This window comes from Schistocerca cancellata, chromosome 3 (genome assembly GCF_023864275.1).
Source record: "Schistocerca cancellata isolate TAMUIC-IGC-003103 chromosome 3, iqSchCanc2.1, whole genome shotgun sequence".
Classification (NCBI taxonomy): Eukaryota; Metazoa; Arthropoda; class Insecta; order Orthoptera; family Acrididae; genus Schistocerca; species Schistocerca cancellata.
The window spans coordinates 555,157,319-555,177,846 of record NC_064628.1 but is presented as its reverse complement, the minus strand read 5'-3'; the positions used below and the strand labels follow the sequence as shown (position 1 = coordinate 555,177,846).

At 42.3% G+C, this 20,528-nt stretch overlaps 1 protein-coding gene across 3 annotated transcripts in view; it reads right to left on the bottom strand.

The window, feature by feature from the left end:
- Positions 1–20,528, bottom strand: part of LOC126175395 (tripartite motif-containing protein 2-like) — a 412,180-nt gene that overhangs the window by 185,679 nt on the left and 205,973 nt on the right. Inside the window, exon 1 of one of the 3 annotated variants that reach the window (XM_049922184.1) lies at positions 13,425–13,780. The exons of the other annotated variants lie outside the window; for them this stretch is intronic. The gene's annotated coding sequence lies outside the window, so the exon portion shown is untranslated. Of the gene's footprint in view, positions 1–13,424; positions 13,781–20,528 lie in introns of those variants that run through there. 3 annotated transcript variants of the gene reach the window in all.

The following is a 20,528-nucleotide window of genomic DNA, read 5'->3' as shown; positions in this document are numbered from 1 at the left end:
CCCAGCCATCACGAGGCAGAGAAAATCTCTGACCCCGCCGGGAATCGAACCCGGGAACCCGGGCGTGGGAAGCGAGAACGCTACCGCACGACCACGAGCTGCGGGCCATGAATCTCTTTAATCTCCCCTTCCTCCTATTTTGCTTTCCTTCTTCAGCACTTCTCGAAAATGGTCCACCGTTTATATTTACTTCTGTCTAATTATTGGAACTATCAGTTACAACAACAACAACAACAACAACAACAACAACAACAACAATAATAATAATAATAATTCGAGAATGTCATTCGATCGTGACTTTTTTTACTAATAATAATACATTTGTATTATTCAAAGGCGGTACGAGTTATCAAATACGGCTGTTTATATAAATAACCACGACTGTAGGTGCAGTTATTGGAATTGAACAAATACGTGTACTTTACTACATATCGTTTTACAAATTAGTTCACAAATTCGTTAGTTAAAGTTTAACTGTTTCCATCCGTAATTATTTTAATTCATTTCGAAAGTTAATATCTGAAAGTTCACGACGCACAAATAATGACAGAACAATGCTCAACATTTAAATGCCAATTTAAGAATTGTTATATTGAAACTGATAATCTGAAAAAGGAAATAAACGTAAGTAAAAAATGCACACGGTTCAAAAATCGGAATGTTTTGACATTTTCACATTTAGTGTTCAGTGTGTGCTGCTTCATGAGCAGAAAGCATATCCAGACTTTTTTGGATCTTTGTAACGGCAACTCGCAGATCGCCTTCCATCTGCAGTCGATACCAAAGATTCGTCTTCATTAGTACCAGTAAATTGACGCGAAGGGTAATAACAAGTCCGCTGCTCTTCTAGCTATATTGAGATATTCATTCCAAGTGTGCACCCAAAAATTTTCAAGAGACTTCGATTTAAATTCATTGTTTGGTTGATTGATTGATTTTTTTGGGGAGAGGAGGAGGAGGAGGAGGAGGGACGAAACAGCTAGGTCATCGGTCACATCGGATCAGGGATGTATGGGGAAGGAAATGGTCTCTCGTGACCGTATCAAAAAATGGCTCTAAGCACTATGGGACTTAACATCTGAGGTCATCAGTCCCATAGAGCTTAGAACTACTTAAACCTAACTAACCTAAGGACATCACACACATCCATGCCCGAAGCAGGATTCGAACCTGCGACTGTAGCAGCAGCGCGGTTCCGGAATGAAGCGCCTAGAACCTCTCGGTCACAGCGGCCGGCCGTGACCATATCGAACATATTATGGATCTAGTCATATTCAGATGAGAGTTCTGAAATTTTAGACTCCGATTGTTGACGAAGGATTTCGAGATGTACTACGCCAACTCTGTTAATTTATCCACAACCTCAACTCATTCTCCTCCACGGAATTAGTAGGCAAGAAAACATCACGCAGTTAGCTCTCTCTCTCTCTGTTCAAGTTCTCTCTCAAACCAAGCACTTCCTTGGTTAGAACGGTGATATTACTATTTCGGCTTTGACGTGAGACTAAGATAACTGAGTTTCTCAAAATCGTAGGCCAACTAGCACAATATTAGAAGCCATTTTTCATTTAGAAACTGAACCGCAAATATAGGACTTCTGATCAGCTGGAAAAAACGAAGTTCATCCTTCAGCTCCACAACCGATGAAGACCTGTACCACGAGACAACGAAAGTACCTCCAAGTGCAATAGAAGCCAATCATGAGTGAAACCCATCTCCTTGCAAATGAATGGAAAATAGCCTACTATTTAAAGCTCGTGCTTTCCCCAGATTTACAGTACTGACGGCATCCTTCAGTAATTCATTGAACTTCTGGTTGTACTACTTTAGAAGGCAGTGCCACCTGGTGTATCATGTAATGTGTGAATTTTACAGAAGGAGAAACAGCACACATTCTTCCCATGAACCTCTTTTAGTTCCACTAAATGCTGCCATCCCATCGATACATGCACCAACACAATTTGTCCATGACAGATAGATAATAGCCGGCCGGTGCTTCAGTCTGGAACCGCGCGACCGCTACAGTCGCATGTTCGAATCCTGCCTCGGGCATGGATGTATGTGATATCCTTAGGTTGGTTAGGTTTAAGTAGTTCTAAGTTCTAGGGGACTGATGACCTAAGATGTTAAGTCCCCTAGTGCTCAGAGCCATTTGAACCATTTTGATAGATAACAAACAAGAAATTCACAAGAAAGAAAACATCTTCACCTCTCGTCCTCCCTTCCGGAGATTTACGAAAAAAGTCCTCGTGCATTTCTTTTCCGTAACAGCAGCGTACAAAAACAAGAAGTTGAGAAATACTTCCTATACCAGTACTGTCACAAAATTGCAGAGCGAATTTTGGGGTCATAAAGACATGGTAGTAATTTTTTCTCAATGTCACTGGCTATTGCTTCAATACGACAAGCCACGATATCATGTGAGTGTGGCACCGACTTCAAACTCTCGCCAAACCTTTCTCTTCGCATAATTTTGGACATTTTGGCGGCTGCGGGAGAGCTTAATTTCTCACCAAAAATGTGTGGTGAATCGAATTTTGAAATTGATACCTCTACGGATGATCTTAGGACTTTTAGGAACTGATGCTTGTTTTCTGAAGAAACTTGACGTTTTCTTTTAGTTGTCGCATATGACGCTTAAAAAAATTCGATGGGTTTACCTGCGTGGTGTGAAAGTTTTGTCCACACGTGTCTCTTTAGTTTTATGGGTTTCAAGGCGCCGTTAACCGAAATCTCCAAAGATCACATTGTGATCGTTCCTCATTATTCAAAAGAATGCCGGTAAAGCCTAATGTCAATAATGAACATGATATTTACGCACTTTGGTTTTATGTTTAGAACTAATGTTTCTGATAGAAACAGAGGAAGCTGCAAAAGAAAAATGAAATTCGAATCTTTCTCCTCATTAGAACTGCATACATTCGAAGGAGACGAGACATTCGGTGAATCACTTCCATTGGGATGTTTTGTTGCCACTGCGAATCAGGCACTTACTCATGAGAATGGCGGAACTTGGGTCACTTAATTGTAAATCCAGTTGGTTACTTAAACCGAATACGCACTGTAATTCAACTCCTAGCTAACTCACTACCTTTGAACTGACTCCGGAAGCCTGGCTGAAATAGAGTGCACAGTCACAATGGCTGTGATTAACAATCCATCCTTGAGGTCAGTGTTGCGAGGAAGTGGCGGTCGCAACGTCACGCGGCTTACTGCCATTAGTGGGTGTTTAATGTTTGGTAGTTAGCTAACCCATCAGGTGATCGGTGATAGTGACAGTGTGATGAAATATGAGTCGCGACTTTTCTCATCATTCCTACTGACAGGATCTACTGATCAATTCTTGTAAAATAAGCAAATTAACTATGGGCCAGCTTTGTAACTTGGTTCATGGAAAAGAGAATCCGACACTAGCAATATTTATTCACTGGAAGGCCGGCGCCCCCCTCTACTACTTTCTCTCTCTCTCTCCCCCCCCCCCCAACCCCCCCTCCCCCGATGAGGAATCTTGGAACAGTAGTCGAGACATCGGAAATTATTGTTTAACATATTTATCTCCAGAACCTTTTATTGGCAACGTTCTAAATAACAATATCTGAGAACCATATGACATAATAATGTACAAGGCAAAATGAACAATGAGGACGTTTATCAAATGAACAAAATTTTAACCATATGAAAGCAAAGTTGGCTTTGAGTAGAGTGAGAAAATATCTTCGTAATGGCCGATCTGTGGTGAAGTACTGCATATCTAATACTCTGCTGTATGAAGTCTGTGTAATAACTCAGTAGAACACGCCAGTAAAGAGCTATTACTGGTAAGCGCAGATTGCAAAAATGAGCTGCCTATTAAAACCGAACAGAGAGAGATTGTGCACTTGGCACACGTGCTGCGCAATGAAAATGATAAATACAAAGCTTTAGGCGTTTTCAAAGGCAAAATTTAACGTTAATCAGTAGTTAAATGAATATCATCCCCCAGGTATGTTTTTGACTAGACTAGCATCAGAAAACATAAAACAGTTCTACAGTGATATTGAAGATTTAAGAGCACTGTTTGTAATCATCGCCAACGCCCAGGGCAGTGGACTTTAGCAGTGTAAAAAGAGGGAGGAATAATAATAATAATAATAATAATAATAATAGCAATAATAAAATGACTACGACGAAGTAGAGAAAAGGAAGTTTACAGCGAAGATCTGGCTTCTTCGAGCGTACTACACGTAAAAACTATTGTTTGACGATGCCATTTTAAGTCTAAAATAGTTTTTCAAGGTAAATAAGCATTTTAGAGTATTCAAAGTTGTGTTTTCGTTGACAAATGCGATGCCTCAGAAATGGGACACGCGGTAATGGTGGAATACTCGTATTTGAATCACTGTCTCTCTGTGTCTCTTTCTGCTATGTGTGCGTGACAGTTCCCACTTGTTTACAATTTAAGTAATATGGGAAATAACACACGAAGAAATCTTTTCGACTTTCGATGATATTTGTCGCCATTTTAGTCCAACCTTGGGTAATTACATTTACGAATATTTCAGTTTGAGGCCTCGTTCCCATTACTCTTAACAAGCACTTATGTTTTACAGATTCTTCTTCAAAAATAAAATTCCATACAGAACTGGATAAGTAACAGCACCTAACTAACACTATTTCTCTAAGTGAAGAAACGCACTGAAACGTCTTCATGTTCAGCATTGTTACGTTGTTGTCAGCTGAACATAATGGAATAAACTGTTGTTATGAAATCGAGAGCCAGTTTGCAGAGCATCCATTAGTCTTTGAAAGACAACAACGGTTCTTGTTATGCAGCCCCTAACATTAGTCAGAATGCTTATGACACCTGCAAGAAGTCGAACTCTGTTTTTGATAAGGAGGTCACTCCCATAAACAACGAATAGGAGACCACCAAAAATTTAATTTTGGGACACCATTCGTGATTTATTTACAATTATTAGAATTATGTATCTTTCCTTAGCATTCATTACTGCTTTATGTCATCTTTTCGATAAGTAAGACTCAAAGCCCTTGGTTACTCGTACAACATCAATAATAATATAAAACTTAAACTTTACTCAGCGTGCCATGACGTATCAACCGCTAATCAGACCTAAGTGATGTACCAGCTCTGGCCGTTAACAAATTTACTTTGCTGACCACATTAATACTGATTATTCTAGCTGTATTTAACCAATTCTCAATCAGATCTGCACAATAACATCATTTCAGCTTCAGTTTGCGAAATACAGGGTGTTTGTAAATGAATATCGGTGTTTTAACACTTTGTAGTATTTATTACATTAAACTTACACTTATAAATGATATGCCAAATGAAAGAGCAACTCAAACAGTTGTACCAAGAACCTTATAAATGTCTAATGTGAGCACCATTTGTCACACGGCACACATCAAGTCTATAGCCGACCGCTGGACAGGCCGCAAGGGACCCAATGACAGGGCTTGCTTTGCATAGCCTCCACGTTCACCCGATCTAACGCCATGCGATTTTTTCCTTTGGGTCTTCATCAAGGATCGTGTGTACGTGCCTCCGCTACCAGCAGACCTCCTTGAATTGGGAAACCGGATTGAAGCAGCTGTTGCTACAATCACTGGAGACACCTTTATCAACTTTTGGGAAGAACTCTGCTATGGATTTGATGAGTGCCGTGTAACAAATGGTGCTCACATTGATCATTTATAAGGTTATTGATAAAACTGTTTGAGTTGCTCCTTCATTTGACATATCATTTATAACTGTAAGTTTAATATGATAAACATTATAAAGCGTTAAAACCCCGATATTCATTTATAAACACCCTGTGTGGCGTTAAATAGTTCAGGCCGAGATATTAAGAATCTTTCCTTGTAACTGGCGGCCATCTAGTCTCGCACTGTGACGTCACAAGTTTGTTCAACATTTGTTTGTTAAACGAAACCGGTGCATTTGCGGTTGTGAAACAAATATTTGCTTCCCTTCTTTTATTTTTTGTTTTTTCACTAAACTGTACTTACGAACGTCAAATTTACGTGCCGTCGAGTTCAGAACCAAATGGCTCCGTTTTCAGGCACTTTACAAAGATGCAAAAGTCAGCCTAAATTGTTGTGCTGATAGATGAAAAACAGTTTTGTCACGCGCCCTATCAGGGGATGAAACGGGCTGAGAACTTGTACTGATTACTGCCTATGGCGAGGAATGACTGCCAGTCAGACCCCTGCGTGTGCCAATGTTAACACACGACATCGGCAACTACGACTGAAATGGGCGAGTTACCATCGGTACTGGACACTGGAGCAGTGACAGAGCTTTGCATTGTCTCATGAACCCCATACTCTCTTCATCACTCCGACGGGAGGGCGAATCGTCGTCTTCCGGGGGAACAGCTGCTTGACACCTCCACTGTGGGGCGGAGACAAGCTGGCGGCGGCTCATTACACTCTGGGTAACATTCCGGGCATCTATGGCCCCAGTGGAGCTCGTGCAAGGCACTATGATGGCCAAGGAGTATCATACACACGTTGCAGACCACGTATGCCACAACAGTGGCATTTTTGTAACAAGATAATGTGCCATGTCACAAGGCCAGGAGTGTGATGGAGTGTTTCGAGGAACACAGCGGCGATTTTCAACTGATGCTCTGCTCCACTTCCCATTCTACTCCAGATCTGAAGCCGATCGAACACACCACGGTAATTAGGTGACTTCTGTGTGTGTGTGTGTGTGTGTGTGTGTGTGTGTGTGTGTGTGTGTGTGTGTGTGTGCGCGCGCGCGCAGATATGGTACTAACTCCCTACAGCGACCTACCAACCAAGGCCTCGTTACTTTCATGCCACGACGAGTGGCCGCTGTTATGCGTGCCGAAGTTTGCCATACCGGCTGTTAGGTTGGTGGTCACAATGTGCTGGCTGCTCAGTGTATAGTACTCCCTAATGTTCCGTGTAGTTAATAAGAAGAGTGAATTTAAGTTGAGCTCAGGAATGCACGACTACCATAACGGAAGCAGGAATAATTTCTATGTTGATTGTGTGTCCTCTCTACGGTTCAGAATGGAGTTTGGCATTCTGGTGCAAAAGTCTAACAAGAGAAACAAAAATATTTAAAACCGAGAAAAGAACCTCATTGATCACTGCACAGATGGTCAGGAAAGTTTGACTGAGGAATATAAGGTCCAGATAACTCTAACATTTGTGTTAGATATATTCCGACTTAGACCGCCTCCGTAGACGAATGGTTAGCGTCACTGCATTCGGGTTCTGTTCCCTGTACCTCCTCAGATTTTTCCTGGGGCGGATAGGTCCGGTACGTGGTTCACTCAGACCTTGTGAGGCCAAGTGAGGAGCTGTTTGAATAAAGAAGCAGCGGCATCGCCAGGATTCATCTACTGGCAATAACGGCTGGAGGGATTGGCTATATGCTGATTACATTTCCCACGGTCATGGATCGCTCGGCGTACTGTTTTGTAGGGAACAGTTGGCCAGTCAGGACATACCTAAGGCCCAATCCGTGAATGGTTTTTTCTTTTTTTTTCTTTTTTTACTTTACCGATATATGGACTGCTGTTAGTGGTCTGTTTGAAGTTAACGTAAATGCTTTGTTTAAAGTACTAGATGAAAACAGCTCACTGGTGTACGAGGAGGAGCAGTATTTGTTTACCAAAGTGGTTGTTTTCCTGCTAACATACATACGGTCCGTAAAGCAATCTGGGAGTAATTTCCATAATTATCAGTTCGATTAGCCTAGCGCTAATCATAATTTGCTGTTGCCAGAAATGATTGTATCTGACACTTAACGTGTAAATTGAATCGTTCTGTATGCCTGAATGCTTTCCCTCGTGATGCGATTTACAAAACAGTGGCTTGTGGTCGGAGCCTACGATGCTGGCTCAAGGACTAGTGACATTCAAACGAAAGTAGGTGTTTTCCAGTACCTGTTGCAAACAGACTTACGAGATGTCCAGGTTTGGAACTTATTTCCATATAAGTGCTATTAGCAGGAAAATGTCTGCATTCTGCTCTGCTTCTGAGGCTGACTGGCTGCAAAGCCTGCCTGTTAAAACAATTTCCCGGAGTTTCTTTTCCCGATAACCATCATGGGCATCAGAGGCAATTCGTGTGCTCTCTGGAGGTGGAGGTTGTGGTTCACTTTTCAACATTTCTGCGGTCTCGAGGTAGTGTACCATCGTGATCAATAAAGCTAATTTTCCAATATGGAAAGCTTACAAGAAATCCTAAGTATGTTCCCGCGCGCGGGGGTTAGTCGTTTGTCGTTTTTATAGGAGAATATTGCGCGGTTGAGTAGGGAGGCCATCAGCTAGCTGGAGACGTTTAACAAAATACAATGACTTGGCAAGGTATAACTGAAGCCAATACTTTACAATTTACTCCGAGGAAATTTGAAACGTGGTGTTTTTTGTACGAATGTCGGTCTATTCACGTTGTAGTGTTACGTCTATGGAGATTATTAAGTTACTAGCTACCAGGCAGTGTACTGACTGTAATTTGTGTATGTTTCCCTATCCAGAAGTCAGTTCTCTGAATCTTTCCGAATACAGCTACATAGTTGTAAGGCATTTTTTGATCATTAGTTTTGATGCTTAGACAAGTTATTGTCTCTTCCGTCAAAGCGAGGCTGGCGAACGTTATTAAGATTATTTTATAAGTGTAGCAGTGTAACCAATAAACGTTTCTCTGTTAATTTTCAGACCACTCCGTCGCTTGGAGTGTGTCGCGTCCCACCACGACCAGTCTGAGTGTTATGCGATGGAACGCTTCTCACTCGACAAAATTGCGACCGATCGTAAACATCACATTACTGCGACAATTTCTTTCCTTACCATCCATCATGGCACATCAATACCTATCGAAAGTCTTTCGTTGGTAGTCCCTAATTTAAATGCTTCGGACTTTTAAAACTATAATCGGTCTAAAACTTATACCATATAAGGATTTTTTATTAATTTGCATCTACACACAGGGAATTTAAAAACAACAAAATAGAACAATAAAACAGACACAAAGCCAAAACCTTTCGGAACATAAGATGTTATTTAGTGAATAGTTGGAATCCAATTAAACGAAGCTCTCACAACGAAGAAACTAAAGAATGTATATAACTGAGACTATAATGACAAATAAAATTGAGTTTCTTGAAATGCTACTATAATAATGCAGTGTATACAAGACAGTTCACCGGTAACTACATTCGAATGAAACTAAGCATCAGGAAACCTTGTCTACCTCAATGATATTTCTGAGTATGTATGTATTTCGATACATTTACAAGGCCGATAACTTTATATTTAATGTATAAAGTGATCATAAAACTCGATGAAGGTGTGGTTGGAGCGCAAAAACTTTTAATAAGCAACTAGGGCCAAAATTACACTTGAAGGACATAAACTGAACGCATAATTATTAGGAAGCCATTTTGTAATGTCTGACGTGGGAACCTGCACGTGATTGAATATAAAATAATTATACTGAAGCGAAAACCATACTAGTTTCTAATGAAATTATTGTTAACGTCAGTATTAGAGCGAACATATAAACAACATATTCCCTCACTAACGAATTGGCTTGAAGAGACTTGATCGTACGGCAAGTGCGCACAATGAAGCTATGTCAAATTCGGTGATACAACTTAATCGTAAGTTTTCTGTATTTTATTTCCGTACGCTGTCAAGTCACATCACAGTCCCCCTCTCCCATGTCTCCCAAAGTAACAGAAGTTACAGACTTGTCATCATAAACGAAATGCATCCGCACTATACAGAGGTTAACGCGAAGGACGCCAATAAATGATTCGCTTGTTCTAACAGTGCAGTTGGGAGGGAGGAAGCGCCGATATCGGAGATTTCGCCGATACATCACCGGGCGCTTCGTAATTACGTGTCTCGCGTTGGCTAGCCAGCGATACGGTATCTCCCCTCTCTCACGGTACGGCAACCGAGCTCGCGTATCGCCCGAGCCCCGGACCCGCGCACGGCTACAGATTTCACACACACGGGATGTTCACGCACGCAACTTTTTTCGAACCAATACAACACAACGGTCCCGCTAAAGGCTGTAAGTTATTAACCACTAAAAGACTTCTTAAGGAGGTAACATAAAAAAATAAAATACCTCTATTGAGAACGATGCTGAATTTACGGAAAAAGTTTCTGTAGCGTGACTCAATGATCAAATGCCAGACTACAGATCAAAGGTCTCGAATTCGATTCGCGATCTGTTAAGACTTTTATTACGGTTGCAAAAGACGGCAATTAACCATACAACTTGTGTATCTGCAAATGCGGAAGAAAGAGCCCGAAAGAGAGACAATCCTAAGATTTTTATCCGTCATTAACACTTCTTTCACATTGATATGAAAAATGCCGAGTTACGCCGTGGTTCGGTAAAAACGTTAAACTATAGGTGTTCCTATAACAGACTGGTTAAGTCTGTCGGAAGGATTCAACGGCATACCACCTTTAACAGGACCGTGCCTAGTAAAGCACTGTGATGTTCCACACAATCTTCGGATTTACGACTGCTTTACTTTAGTTTCACAGCCACCAATTTAATGAGTCATGGCTCCAAAACACTGCAACGAATTATTTACAGAAGGATCGAGGAACTTGTAGAAACTGTCATCGAGGAAGGTCAGTTTGGGTTTCGGAGAAATGGCACGCGAGAAAATACCGACCCAACGATTTCTCTTTTAAGTCAGCTTGAAGCAAGGCAAGGCAAATCTACGTTTATACCATTTGTAGATTTAGAGAAAGCTTTTTACAATAAGACATGGAATAGACCCTTTAAAATTTTGACGCCAGGAGAGATTAAATGCAGGGAGTGAAAAGTTATTTACAACTTGTACAGAAACCAAACTGCGGTTTTCAGAGCCTTACGACATGAAGAAGAAGCAACAGTTGAGAAGGGAGCGAGGCATGGTTATAGCCTATACCAAATTTTGTAGAGTCTCTGTACAATGAACAAAAAAGGTCAGGGACAGGAAATAAAAACTGTGGCGTCTGTCGATACCACTATGTCAAAGGCGACAAAGAACTTGAAAAAACAGTTGAACGAAATGGTTAGTGTCTTGAAAAGATATTACAAGCTGAACGTCAAACAACTGTAATGGAATTTAGTCGAATTGCATCAGTTGTTGCCAGGGTAAGAAGAGTAAGACATCAGGCACTAAAAGTGGTACGTTAATTTCCTTTTTGGCTAGCAAAGTAACTGATATTGGCTCAGTAGAGAAATCACAGAATGAAAGCTGGCAATAGCAAGAAAAGCGTTTCTGACATAGCGAGATTTGTTACTCTGCTACGGAAGAAAGTCGAAGATTGGAAGAGTAGGTCGGAAAAGTAATGGGGAGATACTGAAGCGAATTGGATTAAAAAAGAAGTTTGTAGTATCCTGAGACATCAATGAATTTTCAATCTGTTAATGGAAGGTAGTGTGTTTGTGGGGCGGGAAGGGAGGGGGGGGGGGGGGAGTGAATTGTGGATTGAGGACAAGGTTTGAATACAGTAAGCAAATTCTAACTGACGTACGTTACAGTAGTTGCGTGGGGATGAAGAGACTTGTGCAGGTTAGAGTATCGTGGAGAGTTGCGACAACCCAGCCTTCCGACCAAAGACTTCAACAACGACAACAACAGTTTATATGTAATTTTGTGTCTATGTTTGAGCAGTCACAGTGTTTCGCTTACATGGACTTAATTTAACCATCGAATGACGCCCAGGCGAGAGAAGCACTGAATAATTGGCTTTATTTCAAGCATGCAAGTATAAAAACGCGATGATTGGCGCTGTTGGGTCTCCTTCCAGTGACACAGAAGCACTGAACATTTACAGTTGTATCGATGGAGATGCAACAGCAGAAAACTGGTGTCGAATTTTGAAGGCGACAGTTTCACATCTCGTACCAGAATCCAGACTCAGTACTGAAATTAGTTTCAGCGCCAACGTATAAAAGAGGGGTGAACGGAAGCCCGGTGTGGCCGTGCGGTTAAAGGCGCTTCAGTCTGGAACCGCGTGACCGCTACGGTCGCAGGTTCGAATCCTGCCTCGGGCATGGATGTGTGTGATGTCCTTAGGTTAGTTAGGTTTAATTAGTTCTAAGTTCTAGGCGACTGATGACCTTAGAAGTTAAGTCGCATAGTGCTCAGAGCCATTTTGAACGGAAGCTAGTCTAGCTCACTGCCAGAAATGGTTCAAATGGCTCTGAGCACTATGGGACTTAACTGCTGAGGTCATCAGTCCCCTAGAACTTAGAACTACTTAAACCTAACTAACCTAAGGACATCACACACATCCATGCCCGAGGCAGGATTCGAACCTGCGACCGCATCGGTCTCGCGGTTCCAGACTGCAGCGCCTAGAACCGCACGGCCACTTCGGCCGGCTCACTGCCAGAACTGCTTGAAAGTACTATTTATTAGACTGGGTAGTGAGTACTACCTATTTCTTTATCCTTCGTTTCAAATTACTGCAAATAACATTCAGAACTATCAGAACTTACCGTCGTTGTAGTTACTGATTATGGCAAGGGCTTAGCATTTCCAGTAAATAACACAGCATGTCAAATCGATCTTAGGTTAAGGACTGTTTACAGTCTTCACATTGCCAAGTGAAACACTTCTTTCTTTACAGAAACAAGAAGAAATGGGCCCGAAGAATATTAACATGACAAGGCAAATACGAGCAGAGAGACGAGATTCATCACCCGACATGAGCAAATACAAAATGTCCTGCTATTAAACGTTTATGTCATTTAATTGCAAGACTTTTCAGTTTTTGTGCTCTCATCTGCAATGAATGTCGCAGTTTCGTCCTTCCCTATAGCTATTGGCCTTGTCACATTAGTTTCTTGGAGTTGAATCTCTTTCGTTCACATTCTGTGGTAGGAAAAGCGTACTTTATGGAGAAATTTTCACTTGCCAGTATCAAGTCGTCATGGTGGGTGCGGAAGGGTGAGTAAATAATTTCCAACTTATCCGATTGAGCGAAGGCATGTGCCACTTTATGGTGATCCGTTAGTTGGATGGGGTCAAATTTTGCGGCACATTTGGTGTCATTCGTGTGCGGAAAGCTATGTACTGGCACGAGGTACCACCATCACCACCACCTCCAACACATCTGGCTTCACTTCCACTCTCATACGTCGGTTACTCTAAACAACAACCCTTATAGAGAAAGCATTTGCGTTTTAGGTGGCTTAGCTACTAGAGAACATCCCAGCCACCAATGCCTTATTCAACATTTACATTTTCATCTCTAGGACTACAAGGTCTTAAATGTTTGGTGTTTCAGTTTAAGACATCTGCGTGAAGCTTTACCAGTCTTTTGAATTGTCCGCACACTTTTAATTTCACGTTACCAGCAACTGACAGAATTTCTGATTTCCGCAGCTATCGTCAGAAAGCAACAGCGACCAGTACTCACCGCAGACTTCCGCAGCAGCTGCGCTCACATCCGCAGCAGGTGCGTCGAGGCCAACTTATTCCGGCTCGCCGCAGAACTTCGGGACGTCCTAATTAAAGGCAGGCCACGGCCACAGGAAGAAAGGAACGGAATGCTTCATAACAATAAGTTACGCTGAGGGAGGGCAGCAGTTGTTTGAACAGTGGTTGGGTGCAAGTTTGGCACAGGCACCACGAATGTCACAGAAATGCATCAGAGAAATTGACGGAAAATATGAATTTAAGAACTATGAGTAAAGTCAAATAGGATAGATACGATGGACAAGAAAGATGGATGGAGGAAGAAGAAGCCGGCTGTTTACGGAAGACGGTATGCGCTGTGCGAGGCACACGGAGGCAAGACGAGAACTGCGGCCGTGTTGCGGTGTTGGCGCCGTACGCCGAGCTGATAACGCTCCCCACTTCACTTCCTCCTGCACACGGCTACGCGACAAGAGCCCGCCTGTTTGCAAACACCAAGCCATCCAGCCAGCCTCCCGCCGCACGTTCGTGGGAACTGCAGTGTAATCCTGAGACAAGGACCCCAAGATTTCTTGCTTACAATGAACGTTAGCCGCACAAGCTGGAGACCTTTCTGTGCCCGTTTTATTCACTGTGGACGTGGCTCAAGTCTGCGAACGAGCTTAGTTTGACGGCACGCTACAACAAAGCACGCTTACGAACAACTGAATCAAGTGACGCTTACCGAGAGAGGTTGCGCGGCGATTACGGCATTAAATCGCTTTCGGGAGGACAACTCACTGTCTAGCCACCTAAATTTAGGTTTCCCATCATTTTCCTGAATAACGTAGGGCAACTCCGGACCGCACGGAGTGGCGCAGTGATTAGCACACTGGACTCTCACTCCTGAGGACGGAGGTTCAAGTCCGCGTCCGGCCACCGATTTAAGTTTTCCGCGATTTCCCTAAATTGCACCAGGCAAATGCTGGGATGTGGTTTCTTTGAAAAAGTGTGCCCATTTTCTTCCTCATCCTTCAAACAATACGAACTTTCGCTCTCTTTTTAATGACTTCGATGTCGACGGGACGTTAAATCTTAATCACCCTTCGTTCTTCCTTCGAATACGAGGATGATTCCTTTCAAAAGGCCACATCCGATTACCCTCCCATCCTCGCACAACCCAAGGCTGCTCTCCATCTGCAAACAACCTCTTCGTTCACGGGAATAAAACGCGTCTCACTTGATTTTAGACTGTTGGCAAGTAGCGTGTAACAATCCCTTATCGTATTCAAGTTCTGTCAACTAGGTAATTACATGGGGGGTTACAAGATAATATGAATAGCTAACATACACAAAATAGTAATTTATTAATAAGGAGTTGTGCCACTATTGGTTTTGAGAAGAGGTACACTTCTTCGCTGAATACACCCGTAGCGTATCTGAATGGTTTCCAACGGAATGTTCTCCCAATCTTGTACCAAAACATCTACCAATCGCTTCAACGATGTTGGAGCTGGAAATCTGATCCTCACTGTCTGCTTTAAAACTCCCCATAACAGCTCAATGATGTTGAGGTCTGGCAGGTGCTGGCCAGAAAAAACGTTTTATGGCATTCTGATGCTCCCCAAACCAAGCTTGAACCTTTCTGGCTGTTTGTATGGGCGTATTATCATCTTGGCATATGGCAGTGTTTGGCAGCAAAATTATAGTCATAGTAAGCACTCCGTTCTCGAGGATGTCGAGATAAATATTCGCAGTAACCCGGCCAGTGAGGGTAATGATAGCACCAGCTCAATACTGAATACCACGATATAGCCGCCCAAATCATAATCGAATCTCCCTCATGCTTGACTGTAGGAAGCAGGCACGCCGAGTCGTAGGTTTCTTTTGGGGTTCTCCACACACAACCCTGTTCGTCTGTAGCAATTGTTGTAAACGATGATTCATCCAAACGTACCACATTCTTCCAGTCGTCAGCTGTCTAGATTTTATGATCATGGCACCACTTCTTTCGCAGTTTGCTTCCATTATTAAGGTTTTGCAATTGCAGCCCTTCCACGAATTATAGCCTTGTCAACCTCCAGCCGACATGTTTTGTCGACACAGTACTACTCGTGTGAGTGTTGAGTTCTACAGCCACTTTCACCGCGTTAGTTTTATCTTGTCCGGCCACAATCCCTTTTATGCTCGTCGGTCTCTGTTAGTTAACTTTGGCTTTCACCCACAGTCTCTCCGTCGATGATGTTTTAATAACGTGGATACTCTCGGTCGTGAAACAAACAGTTCAGCGCCGATTTCATCACAGACGCTCCCGCTAACCGCGCACCAACGAGTTGCCCTCTTTGGGAGACAGATCACACGTTTCACCGGTGGTTTGTATTCAGTCGCAGAACAAAGAGTATAATACATTGAAATATAACCTCCAAGACCTAGTCATATTACTTCGCCTATCCACTGTACATCTTTATGGTAGTAAAGCTGCTGTCTGCAAGCTTCGTCGACTCTAGAATACTGACCCCCCCCCCTCTCTCTCTCTCTCTCTCTCTCTCTCTCTCTCTCTCTCTCTCCCCGAAGCTGTCTGTCTAATACTACATCCCATTTGTAAATGGATAGCGGTAGATAACTGCAATCAAAAGCAAGTTGCAACAGAGGTAGGACCTTTAATTACCCAGCCGATATGTCTTCTGCGCAAACGTGTTTTCCGGAACGCATCTTTCTGCGGCTCGCGGCAGAAAAGGGAATGGAGTTCTCTCAAGGCAATTCCTCATCCATAATTCAGGCTGTGAGGCTTCCGAGAACCAGCTAAGGTGCAGCGGCCGGCATCTGCGGGAAACTGGAAGCCGGAGTAAGGAAACTGGACACGGCCTTGTAGGTGGGGCCTTGTTGCTGCCGGTCCTGGGTTCGATTACCTCGTTCCCACTGCCCAGAGCCGACCGCAACTGCACCCTTACCCAAACATGACGCGCGCGGAATGCACCGTTAACGGTGACAAGGTACGGGCCTCTGTACGCGGCACGCACTCCCACGCTCCAGTGTTCTACATCAACAATTTAAAAAAGAAAAATCATTTTGGCGGCTGTCGGATTACATGGCCTGTTCCCTTGCTGCCTTTAGTAGGTTGCGTGTAGTACGTCTTTCCATTACCGTACCATAATTATTGCAGTTTCACATTGACAAATTTGTTTCTTCCCAAGTCGATACAACATCCATATAAGGTGTGTCGGTGTAACAGCATGTAGTTTAGGAAGTGGTAGTATTCGAAGAAAACATTCCATATAACATGTGTCCAAGGTTTACTGGTTTCAGAGATACAACTGTTAAGACTGTAACAAACTAATACTCACAGGAAGTGTTAAGCAAAGGCAAATAATTAAGTTCAAAACAGAGTAATTAATTACATCTCCGATATCAAAGCATTTTCCAATTCTCTTGACAACATCACGTCTAACTATTGTGAGGTTGTCTTGGCTGATTATTCGTAATCAGAACGATCAGATCACCCTTTTTTTTTTTTTTTTTTTTTTTTTTTTTTTTGTAGACTTACCCTTTGAAATATCCCCACAGAAAACAATCTAAAGGGGACAAGGTCCGACGACCTCGGTCGTCACTGACGTAGCTCCTGAGGCCACGATTAACCTTTTTAATGCGAAAATAAGAAAACAGCTGTATGTCAAATCACGGAGAGTGGAATGAATTTACATAGATCAGTGACTACACATTTCGACATTAAATCACATTTGTGAAAAGATGGTGTTAATCCTCCTGTAATAGGGATGAACAGCTTCGCGTAAGAAAGATAAATGTCAACCAGCTGTAGAGAGACATCTTCCGGAGAATCTTCGGTTTAGATGGTAAGTAACCTGACGATTAGAATGGCAGGGGCCCCCGTCATGCTACGAGAACGTAACGTTCCTTGTAGCCTTTTGAATCTACTCGAATAATGCTGGAAGCTCGTTTTCATCGAAGTCTACAATACAGGGCCCTGTAAAATTATGATGGTGACACAGCAGGGGCTGTCAACTGATTGTCTATCATAACACACCACACATTTAAAGAGCAACGTTCTTGAAGGTGTCTCCACAAAGGCAGACAGGTTTTCGTGGAACCACCGATGCGAGTTACGAGTGTTCTTGATACCGTCACGAGTGAAAGTGGTTTACTCAGTAAACGGTATTAACCCGATTACTCTGATTTGCAGTTAGCCAACAACAGAATTCTAATCGTCTGCCTTCATCTCCTTCTCGAAGGCGTTGCAGCCATTGTCAGTGATAAGAATAGAGGCCGTACATGGCTAATTTACTTAATATTGTATTTGGAATACCAATACATGCAGCAATTTTGCATGTGCTTGTTGAAGATTACGTTCTAACAACTGAATAATGTCTTCTTCTTCATCCACACTGTGTTAATTTGAACGTTCAGATGAAGTACGGCTGTTGGATGCTGCACCAGTCTCGCACAGTTTAGTGATAACGAGACTAAACATTCTTGAATGTACGTTTAGAAAACTGTATATCGTATCCTCTACAAGCAGTAGCAGCATCAGTGTTTTCGATATAAAACCAGTACGTAAATACCACCTCGACATTCTAAGCATTTGTACATACGTGTGGCATGCTTAAACGATACAGTAGATCTGACCAAGAACGCATAACTACAGTTGGAATGTAACTTTTCTATGTGGACAATCGCAGCTTAACCTAAGCATAAACGTATATTGAAGTTCCTCATAATGAGAGATGAGAAGGAAGGATCTGTAAGTACTTTAAAAGAAATTTTTTATAGCCAAGATTGCGTTCAAAAATTTTTTGATTGGCGTATTTCGACAGGTAAGACTGTCATCTTCATATCTTCAAACATCTTCAGATCTTATACAGTGTGGTCCATCGTGCGTTCGTTACTCATGCCACGTTAACATTTTAGTGGAGAGTATATTGTACATGCCTTACAGGCTTGTTAAAAATGTAATTACAAACAAGTTTGTCACAAGTAAAAATATACACAGCTAAAATGCACTGTGTGGAACTTGGCATATCTACATATGTAGCACTCCTTTGATACTTGTCAGTTGTTAAAATTCACAATACATAATAAAAGCGCACATTTGTGCCAATGTTTACATTTACATGACGAGTGAAGCAAATCTTGGAATCTTCTCACTTTAAATACATAGCTGTGTATATTTTTACTTTTGACAAACTTGTTTGTAATTTTACTTTTGACAAACTTGTTTGTAATTTTATTTTTAACAAACTTGTGGAATTTCCAATAAACTTTTCATTAAAACGTTAACATGGCATGAGAATTGAGCGCATAATAAAACACGACGTACAACAAAAAAGTTTTTGAAGATCTGAAGATGACAGTCGTCATCTGTCGAAACCGATCGATATAAAATACTTTTGAACGCGATTTTGGCTATCCTCACACCTTGAACTTAACAAAAACGACACTCTATAAATTAAACCCAACGCGCGGAATGAAAACTCATCTTTGTAACTAGCTGTAACTGTGTAACCAACGAAAACTGGACGCATGTTAAATGAAACGTTTTATTCCAAATAGACTGTACTACCGCCGCCTAAAATATTTCGTACTTGTCCTGAAACACCTTGTATAAAAGAAAATCGCAAAATCCACCCGAAACCTCATGAACTATCTTGTGGATATGTCCCCGCCTCGCTAGCACTCAAAATTCAGCATGCTGCCTTGAATTCTGCTGTCCCATCGAACTGATTGTATAAATCACTTGTGGCATGATGTGCCATTTGCCTCCATCGACTATTCCCCCAGCGGTGTTATTCCACCGTACTCCAAGCCTCAACTTCTGGTGGTACTGTTCGGAAATCGTAGGTGTAAACATCAGTTTGAGTTAACGCTTGGTGGGCTGCTCAGATAGCTTTATGGTTAGGGCAACTACTCGCAATATGACGGAAATAGAGTTTCGATTCCCGGCCCATCAGTATCTTTTAATTTCTACTGCATATTCATTAAAATTTATAATCACTTTTAACAATAGAATTAATTAGGGGAGAAGAAAATGGGGTTGGTGGGGACGTACAGCTTCTTGGAGGTTGCTTCACAATAATAACATGTCCTATCAGAGTAATGTTATTGGGGTTCAGGAGAGCCGAGCCATGAGATACGGATCAAAGGCAGCAATCATTCGTGATCGCATGATGAAATAGCCACTGATAAAACCCACCATAGACGTATATTTGGTCAATGTTATCTCAGTACAGCTTGGTAATCAGATAATGTACCTCTTCAAGAGTGCGTGGAATACAAATGAGTCACTCAAATTTCTAGACATACTTTTTAATCGCAGCGAAAGCCTGAGGAGCTGTACTAAACAAATAAACGAATGTCATGTAGATCACGGTCCAGTTCAAACCTTGCAATTTGAGGATACTTTGGCGTCAGCTTATATATTCTGTCTCTCAAGTGGCCTCGTGAAGCCCAGTTCCATTTACGAATGGCGCGTGAGAAGAATGATGTCGGTAAATCTTTGTTTTAGCTCAAATTTCTCGTGTTTTCTCGCTGTGGTCATTTCACTAGACGTACAGAGTATGTGGGAGCAAGTAATGTGTTTTCCTTCTGTACCCACCCTCCCCACCGAGCGAGGTGGCGCAGTGGTTACACACTGGACTCGCATTCGGGAGGACGACGGTTCAATCCCGCGTCCGGCCATCCTGATTTAGGTTTTCCGTGATTTCCCTAAATCACTCCAGGCAAATGCCGGGATGGTTCCTCTGAAAGGGCACGGCCGCCTTCCTTCCCCATCCTTCCCTAATCCGATGAGACCGATGACCACGCTGTCTGGTCTCCTTCCCCAAAACAACCAACCAACCTCCCTCCCCCACCCCTCTGTACCCGACCTTACGACGTCAGATGAACGGTTTAGGTACTGGGAATCGAACGCAGGACATACTGTGTCGCACCTGAAGGCAAATAAATGCGTTTGTATGTACGATAATGCTACCAAAGTCATGAGCAATATTCAAGAATCGAAGAGCAAGTGTTTTCTAGGCCACTTCTTTTGTGGATGAGTTACATTTTCTTAAGATTCTTCTTACGAATATCACCCTGGCATCTGCGTTTTCTACTATTTCTGTTGTGTGGAGTT